Source organism: Camellia sinensis, chromosome 1 (assembly GCF_055761805.1).
Source record: "Camellia sinensis isolate YWXY chromosome 1, ASM5576180v1, whole genome shotgun sequence".
Taxonomy (NCBI): domain Eukaryota; kingdom Viridiplantae; phylum Streptophyta; class Magnoliopsida; order Ericales; family Theaceae; genus Camellia; species Camellia sinensis.
This window is the reverse complement of record NC_138961.1, coordinates 224373034-224382490: the sequence shown is the minus strand read 5'-3', so window position 1 is coordinate 224382490 and position 9457 is coordinate 224373034.

Here is a 9457-nt window from a genome sequence, read left to right as displayed (position 1 = left end):
TTCTCTTTTTCTCCATGATTTATTGGAACTTGAATATGGTTCTGGATAGAGATCGGAGTTGGTGTAATAGTTTGAGTACCACTTCCAGTTGCAGTTTCAGTTGCAGTAGCCATAATATCTGATTACAAAAATCAGAAAAAACTAAAACACAAATTAATTTTCTAGTTACTAAAACCAGAAAATAAATTATAACACAAAATAATTTTATTTTCCTTGTTACTAAAACTAGAAAAATAAAATGCCACAATAATTTTCTGTAACACAAATTAATATTCTACAATTGTTAATGACACCAGTATATTACTACTAGTTGCCAAAGAAAATAGACAGTATATTACTACTATTTGTTTTCCAACCATTATCACTTTGTGAAAACACAAAAAATTAAATATAATGAAGACACCAAAAATTATTCTGTCTTAAGATTGTTAGACAATCTTCACTGTATTTAAATAAATAAATTCTGTTTGTGTACTAAACAACAAACAGAATACAAAAGAAAAATAGGAAATGAGAGAGATTGTTTGATTACAAAAATTAAACTAAAAAAATAAAAAATAAAAACAGATTTTTATTTTGTTACAAAAACAAAATCAAAATCTGATTTAAATAAATAATAATAAAATAGAAAATAAATTAACAACTTACTTGATTAATTTCTTGAACAAACTTTTGATCAAGTCCAATGTTTAACACTGTATCCTTAAGACAGATTCGTCATCTCTACGATGCTTTCAGATATGTGAACGTCTATCTCCCAGGATAAAATGATAAACAACGAATAAATGCAGCACTACAATTTATTCGCACAACGAACACACTAAGTGTATACACTCTTTCTTATAGAAAATTAATGTAGTTAATGCAGCAAGATATGCAAAGAGCAAAAGCAGAAAATTGGGCGAAAATTAGTGTGAAAATCAAATGAGGGATTTGTCTTATTTATAGACGTAATTGCACCATTTTATTTTGAATTGAACAAGTAGCATACCTGTTTGAACAGGTACTGAACCTGTTGGATTTGAATTTGGACTTTTTGGGTTCAAAATTTAAATTCGGACAAATAAAAATTGTATTTGAACAGTTTCAAATCTGTACAGAATTTCGGATCTGTTTGTACAGAAACCGTGAAGAGGTGCAAAAATTGAATTTGAATTTTCTAACTAAAATTTAAATTTAAACGGTCAGAATTTATTTTCCAAAGATAAAAAATAAATTCAAATGTTTTTGGCCCAAAAAGATTAATATTGGGCCGAACGAGCGCAGCCCAGCAGAGTCGAACGGACAGCGCACACGTGTGTTTATTTTGGGTCTAATGGGTTTAGCCCATTTTGTCCTTAACCTCTCTCTCTACAAAACTTGGGTACCCCTTGGGGCCTACCCCAAGTTCAAATTCCAAGCCTTATAAACACACTCAAAATTTCTCACCAAATCAATGTGAGACAAGCCATAATTCAAACCTTAAGGAATTTTCACTAAAAACTCCATTTTCATAGAGCTCACTTTGGCTTCAATTTTTTAATTACCTGATAATGATTTTGAGCAATCAAATATACTACGTGAATCACAAAGCGGCATAAAACGCATTATCACTTTGACTCTCGAAATTCGACGCATGGGTCCTACCTACAAATTAGACCAAAGTTTAGGAAAAAATCTGTTTTTCCAGATTTTCCCAAAACCATTTTTAACAAAAGAAAAGAAGAAATGCATGGTGGTGGTCTTCGCCAAAATATCAAAGAAAGAGAGATAAAGAGAAAAAGTAAAGTGCAGAGAAAGATGATAAGATAAATGGGCACAAGATTTTTGGGTCTGTCTAAAAGGTTTTGAGATTAAATAGAACACACACTTTTCAAAAAGGACTTGTGGATAATTTGGCAAAAAAAAAAAAATATTCAACTTGTTTAGTTCCTATTTTCAAGATTCACTTTTTAGAAAATTAAAATTTTTTATTATCTGTATTTTGTTTGTTTTCACTGATTTTTTTTTCATATTCTAAGCATTTAAAAAAAAAATTTAGATATATCCAACATAAATATACTTAAAAAGTATAATATTTATGAAAAAAATCTTTAGAAAATTCACTAAATACCAAAAATACAAAAAAAAGAAGAGAATTCAGTACATTTTCGTATTCTTGTGCATTTATTATTTTTTAAAATATTTTTTTATAAATATTTTATTTTTTAGATATCTAAATAAGGTGCATCTAAAAACATAAAAAAAATTGCTTAAAATTTTAAAAATATCCATTAAAAACAAAAAAATACGAAAAATAAAAAACTCCATTTTAAAAAAATTAAATTCAAAAAATTGAAACCAAATATACTGAATAGTATTCACTATTAATTTTGCTTCTTTTTTTTTTCTTTTTTTTTTTCCTTTGGGCTTTTTCGTTTGTTAAAATAAATAAATAATAATAAATTATATGATCCAAACAATTGTGTTGCAATCTTAAACCTTCCATTGCAAAGCCCAAGTCGCAAACCCAACTCATAAATTGCAAAAGAATGCCTAAAATATGACTACACTAATGTAAACAAATCAGAATTCCACTCCGTAGCAAGGAGGCATAAGGCAAATCTGTTCCATGAGCGTTCAATGATGTTGATGTGCTCAGTTCGGCTGTATTTTCCCTGTTCAATTAACCATGTAGTGGGCCGTTTGACAAGCCCAAAATCGATAAGAGTAATGCTTTGTGCAATAGTAAAGCCAGTGCTACAGCTTTACATCTATTTTAAAAAAAATTATAGTTATACTGTATTTGATTGGAAAATTTGAGAAGAAATTTGGAAAAAAAATGAAAAAGGTTGGTAAATATGAATAAAATATACCTACATTCCACTTAGTTTTACATACTTTTTTCTTTTTCCTTTCTCTTTTCAAATTCCTCTCAAAATTTCACAATTAAACATATGGCTGAGCAAAGAATTCGTGAAATCCGTAATCCGATCCAGTCCAGTCTAATCCGATAGGTTTGGATTGATTTTTTGAATCCGTGGTTTGGTTCCGGATTGAATAATTAAAAATCCGTAGTCCACGGATTGGTTCCGGATTGAATCCCACGGTTCTGGATTGGAACCGATCCGGACCGTATACAAATAGTCTATATTTTTATTATACATCCTCCCATATCTTCTCTTATTCCATATAAAACTAAACTCAAACCTAAACCTGCATCATATATTCTTTTATTACTTTTGTTTGTTAGTTTTTAGTTTTAATTTGTAATGGTCTAAATACTTATGGTGAAACTAATTTTCTTATGATTGTTTAAATTCTAGAACAGTATGTCGCTATTATAGAAAGACATGCTACTATTGTGGAACTAATATAGCGCTACATTTATATTTTTATGAAATTAAAGTGTTATATATATTTTTTTGTTATTTAATTATGTAAATCCGTGGCCTAAACCGATCCAATCCGTATTTAAATGGATTAGTTCGGATTGATTTCATGATTTAAACGGATTGAATTGATTCTAATTTTTTAAGAACTATAAATAACGAATTTATCTCGATTTTATCCAAATTCGATCTAATCCGGACGATGCTGACCCCTAATTAAACAGAGCGTTAAGGACCTGCAGTGTATTCAAACTGACTTCACATCTATCCCAAAAAAAAAAAAAATTGTAAATATTTTTTTTACCATTTTAGCTGTGGAATGGGGTGTGAATGGAATGCAATGGAAAGGTGGGTCCGAGGCTTCACGTCGACGCTCCTCCTCTCCTCTAAGTCCTTTTTAGGAGGCTTTTCTCCGCAATTGCAGCTCCTTTTCATTCTATGGAATCCTTTATTCTGTTTGAGGAACAATCTACCTTAAAAAGGACTTTGAATTGAAAGTTAAAGATACTATTATTCAAATAGTTCAACGCTAATAAAACAATGAGCTTTTGAAGCCCAGAGCCCTCTCCGCAGCATCTTAGCTACTAGCAATTCATTAATATATGAGAAAGAAGACATGTCTTGCTATGTAAATTTGACTTTCCAACATAATAATTATCAGTGAATACGTCAAGTTAATGTAGACTAAAAATAAAAAAAAATGTAGACAAATAAGTTTTTTGGGGAAGTGGCTTTTTTTTTTTTTGACTTATTAGTTTTTTTTTTTTTGAAAAAAAATATGCAAAAAAGTAGAGAGGTATGATATGACCAAAAAAAGCCAATAAACAAGTTTTTTTCCTGGTTGCCAAATAATTGTTCATTTCTTGGCATAGAAAAATTTGTTCAAAAACACTAATGCTGTGTTTGGTTGAAGGATTTGAGGAGGGATTTGGAAAGAGAAATGGAAAAGGTAGGTGAAATGTGAAAAAAACATGCTTACATTTCACATAGTTTCACACACCTTTTCCCTTTCCCTTTTCAAATCCCTCCCCAAATCCCCAACCAAACACAGGGTAAAGAAAGTGCCTGTGATTATGACAAAAGTCAGTTAGGCAAGGTTCGGGATTGGAGACTTTAATACTGTGTTTGGTTGGGGGATTTAGGAAGGGATTTGGAAAGGGAAATGGAAAAGGTAGGTGAAATGTGAATAAATCATGCCTATATTTCACATAGTTTCACACACCTTTTCCCTTTCCCTTTCCAAATCCCATCCCAAATCCCCTAACCAAACACAGCATAAAAGCGATTAACATCTAAAATATATTTTTATAGATTTATGTATATATACATCCCTACTAGTTCTCAGATTGGATATGGCATGAGTGGGTTGTCTCAGATAAGCTTAAGCTTATATGGCCTCATTAGGCCCCTGATTTAGCCATTTAATCAATCAACTTCTAGCAGGGACACCTTCTTCTGAGATTATTTGATTAAGAAAAAAGCTAATGTTGCAATCACAGGAAGAACATTACTTTGTATTGCAATAGGTTGATTGTGTTGAAAATTTTATATACATCTAAACTTTCTCCAACCTATTTCCCTTGCTGATTTGGTGTCAAGCTATTGAAAGTTACATGACAAAATCTGTGGAGGGGCTCTTGCACTCATCAGGGAGTACTTTGGTCTGAGATTTGCAGTAACAAATTTATTTATTTAAAGAAAGCAATGTTAGGAAAGGCAAGGCAACCACTAAAATATTGCAAGTGGAGGGATGTCCATATATACATGCCAACATTAGCTTGCATTGCAATAATAGCCTCAAAATTAGAATAATATAACCAGTGAGTGGGTAGCAATTGTAGAAGTGGGCATATTGATCAAGACTGTTTTGTTCCTCTGTAGCCTGTTGTTGTTGGCCCCTTCCTTCATCTTCCAAGAGCTATAGGTGGTTTGGTTTAGCTGCTAAAAAGCTAGCATGAGCCATAGTGCCTCGTGGTGGTGTTGGTGTTGTCGATTAGTGTTTTTTCTCCTTGTTAGTGCTTCTGTATTGCCATTGGTACCATATGGACCATTTGTATATATGAAAAATGAGACAGAGGGGGAGCGTATATGAGAGTGGGGAGGGAACATAGAGAGTCATGGGGGGAGAGAGATGTCCTTTATGCAGATATCATCCATATATGATTGGCATGGACTCTCTTGTCCAAATGCCTTTGGAAAATTCGCTTTTTCTGTCTATTTGTGGGATTCTATTCTATTCCTTCCTTCATTCCCAACGGGCTTGCATTTTGGGACCTTGTTAACTAATATCTTCAAGGGACAATTACAAAATAAACATCAGAATGCCTTCTAACAAAATAAATCTTGAATTTTTAATTTTATCAATTTAAATCTCAATTTTTTTTGATTTCTTTTCAATTTTAACTACTAGCCTATTTTTGTTGAATAAAATCGATAAAAAAAGAACATTTTAGTTATTAAACTCAATACAGATATACATAAAATGTTTAAAATATTATTTTTTTTATTGAATTTGATGACTAAAATAATCATTTTTCTATTGATTTTACTTCATGAAAATTTGTAGATGATTTAGATTGAAAATAAATCAAAAGTTTAAAATTTAAATTGACAAAATTAAAAATTAGGGTTCATTTTGTTAAAAGCGTCAAATTCTATATATTTTTTTTTTGTAATTTTCCCTATCTTCAATTTTTTTATTTGCACAAAAATTAATTATAAAATTAAATATTTATCTTTTCATATGAGTGCAGGACTTGTAAAAATGTGCAATCTACCTTATATGAGAGGATTTTGTCTAATTTTGTGATATATTTTTGTGTTCTCAAACTTTTGTCTTATGAATATTGGTTAATAATATAAAAATGAAAAAAAGTTTAGGTATACAAAAAGTGATCACAAAATTAGATACAAATTTCTCACATAAGATGAGTCTCACGTTTTTTTAGGTCATATGTTCATTTGAGAGGATTGTATTTAATCAATTAAGAAAAAAGCTTCATACCCCCACTGGGGGTCGACCCCCAGTGAGGTGTCGGCCCCGGATTGGTCCAAAATAAAAAACTGTTTTTTTTTTTTTTTTTTTTTTTTTTTTAAGTTTTTAGCCAGTGGGGGCGTACCACGTCACTGGGGCGCGACCCCGGGGTATGCAGCATTGTTCATCAATTAATTTCCCTGTTCCTAGAAGATCCATTAAATAATTATGTGTAAGCTCTTATTTTTATTTTTATTTTTAAATGGACATAGGTACAGTTGGAAAAAATTCATTAAAAACCACAATCCAAAAGTAAGCAACCAATCAGATCACATAAATTGACTAAAGTCTCCAACACTTCATCTTTTTTTTTTAAAAAATAGAGTAGACTTTTGTTGCTCAAACATTTACATCAAATTAGTATCAAATTCAAGATATTTTAAACTTTTCATCTAATTGAGAATGATTGTGTCTTTCATCAATTTACTGTACATAGTCGTTGGAGATATAGAGCATACACTATCACCGGATGACCAGTTGGTTGTCCACCTGACCACCCATTGCAAAATTTTGTTTCAGAATCTGGAAAAATTACATCGGCCAGTCCGCTGGCCGGACATCCCCCAGTCGTCCTCTCCGTCGATCGATGGTTTGGTAAAATCTCAGATTACTCCGTTAGAATGCGCGATAACAGATGAAGCATTTATTCAAATTTGATGGAGAAAAAAATTAAACATTAGAGATGCTTTAATATAATCCAATTTATTAAATTTGACAATCGAATTACGATATAATTTTTTTTAAAAATTAATCTTTACTTACTTTCCCAACACCATTTACCAACTCGAATTAGACTCCTCAGGCCTCACTCGTGAAATATGCATCAAAAGATTCTGATTCATGTCTCGAAAAATACAAATATAAATTGGCCATTTCACCTTTTAAACACTGGCTGCTTAAAATTTGCCGACCAAACGTTTTAGTCATGTTAACATCTCCTATGAATTTGTCATATGCATTAGAAATTCAAAATTCAGCTCTCCATACAACCTAAGGGCTTATTACCACCAAAAAATAAAAATAAAAATAAAAATCTAAAATTAATATGATTAAAAGATCATCTAAACATATGTTAATTCATGCTTAAACACTATTTGGGATATAATTTTTTGGCTAAAAAAAGTCAAAGATTTTAAAAAAAATTAAAATTAAAAAGTCAAAAAACTAACGTGTATCCAAATTTGTTGGCTTACAGCAATGTAAAAAAACCCATGTACCTTTACATTAATTTTTTCCATATAACACGAAAACAAAGACAAAATGAAAATTTTAGTAGTCTTTTGTGTTCTTTCATACAATTAAAAAATCACAAAAAAATTCTTTCTCAAACATATTAACTTTTTTAAACTCAAAAAAAAAAGAAAAAACCCACTAAAAAAGTCAAACTCTTTTGGTTTCCCTACCATTGCCTATTTTGTTGTTTACTTTTATTTCAACATATCTTTTTCATGGATTCATGGATCAAATCTTAATTCTACGTTGTTTAGTTGCTTTCTTTTAGGCTAAAATATATTTCCATGTAAACAAACAACAATTAGATGTGGTAAAAGAAGCAACAACAGACAGAGCGAGTAGTATATTCCTTTTGGAAATGGGTCTAGGAATATGATAATTTTCCTTTGAATTTCATCCAACATTTTATATTCATGTTTTTTTTTGTCTTATGCTATTTCAGTTGAATTTTGTGCATGGTTGCTTGGTGCAGCAACTGTACTTATATTTTGAAGAAACCCATCCACAATTTCTAAATAAATTAGTCTCTTAACATAAAAATCATTTTTGTTTACTCACTTAACCCTTTTTCTGATTGGTTAATTCATAGTAGTTGGCTCTACTTAAAGCAATGGACCCATGGAAGGAGCTCATCAAGAAAGAAGTTATGTTCATCCACTTACTAGGTCAATGAACACAATTAGTTCTCTTGCAGGTCAAACATGCTGGGTTTGTATCGCTTGATTAGTATTTTACATCTCATCACGCAGATACAAATTCGGGTGATAAATTTTGTTTTAAGTACTAAAGGTATTACAATAATGTATTGATTCAAATCTTGACATACATATTGATATCTATACAAAGAGCCGTTTTATATTATTTTCTTTTTTAGTATAATGAAACTAGTTTGAGCTGTACACATAGACAGTCTTGTCAAATCATAAATGTCGTATTTTTATTTATTTATTTGTAATTGATTCTTCTTGCTATTATATGTATGATTTATTTTGCAACAAGACACGTAAGCCTCTAGCTAGATCTTTTACCATCAAAAAATTCTTTTAGAAAATGAAGTATGGCTGTTGAAAACATTTTTTTATTTTATTCTAAATCATAGAGACACACATGGGTGTGGCTGTTGTGTTTAGAAATTAGATAAAATTTGGGTCATAGCTCAATTGTTTATGAAAGTTGAAACCATGAAGCATGTCTGTGTATCTGTCAGATTCAATTGAAAACTGATGCTTCACTTAACTCCAAAATAATATTGATTGTTCACATAATAATATTATCTGGAACCTTTCGTAGCTGATATTGAACACAACTACCAATCTGACTTGCCCCATATAAAAATTAGTAGTAAGATAAAATAGAAGTTTCATTTTGTTTATTTATTTGGAAACTTATTTTCACCTCCTGACAAACAGGCCTTAAAATATCATATGGATCCAGAGAAGACTATTCTACCCAACCACTGATCACCATATGAAGATGAAACTGTAAAACTGAAAAGCCAAGTTAATTGCACCACCTGCAGTCTGGCAGTGTCAATAGTCCAACAAAACAAGTTATAAATATGAACAAAGTTCTGAATAATTTTTAAAAAATGGGCCATATTTTCACAACAATAATGATTTAGATCATTAAAAATTATATTACTAATAGCATTAATACATTAGGAATGATAAAAAAAATAAAAAAAACAACGCATAAAAAGTGAACGAGACCCACTACCACATCATTAATGTTTCTTTTAGTACTATATTTTTAATGCTCCTAAACATTTTCCTTTTCACAATCAATCTAAATAAATCTTCCTAGTTTCCTAGTCTAGTGTGGTGTCTATGGTACACTTTCT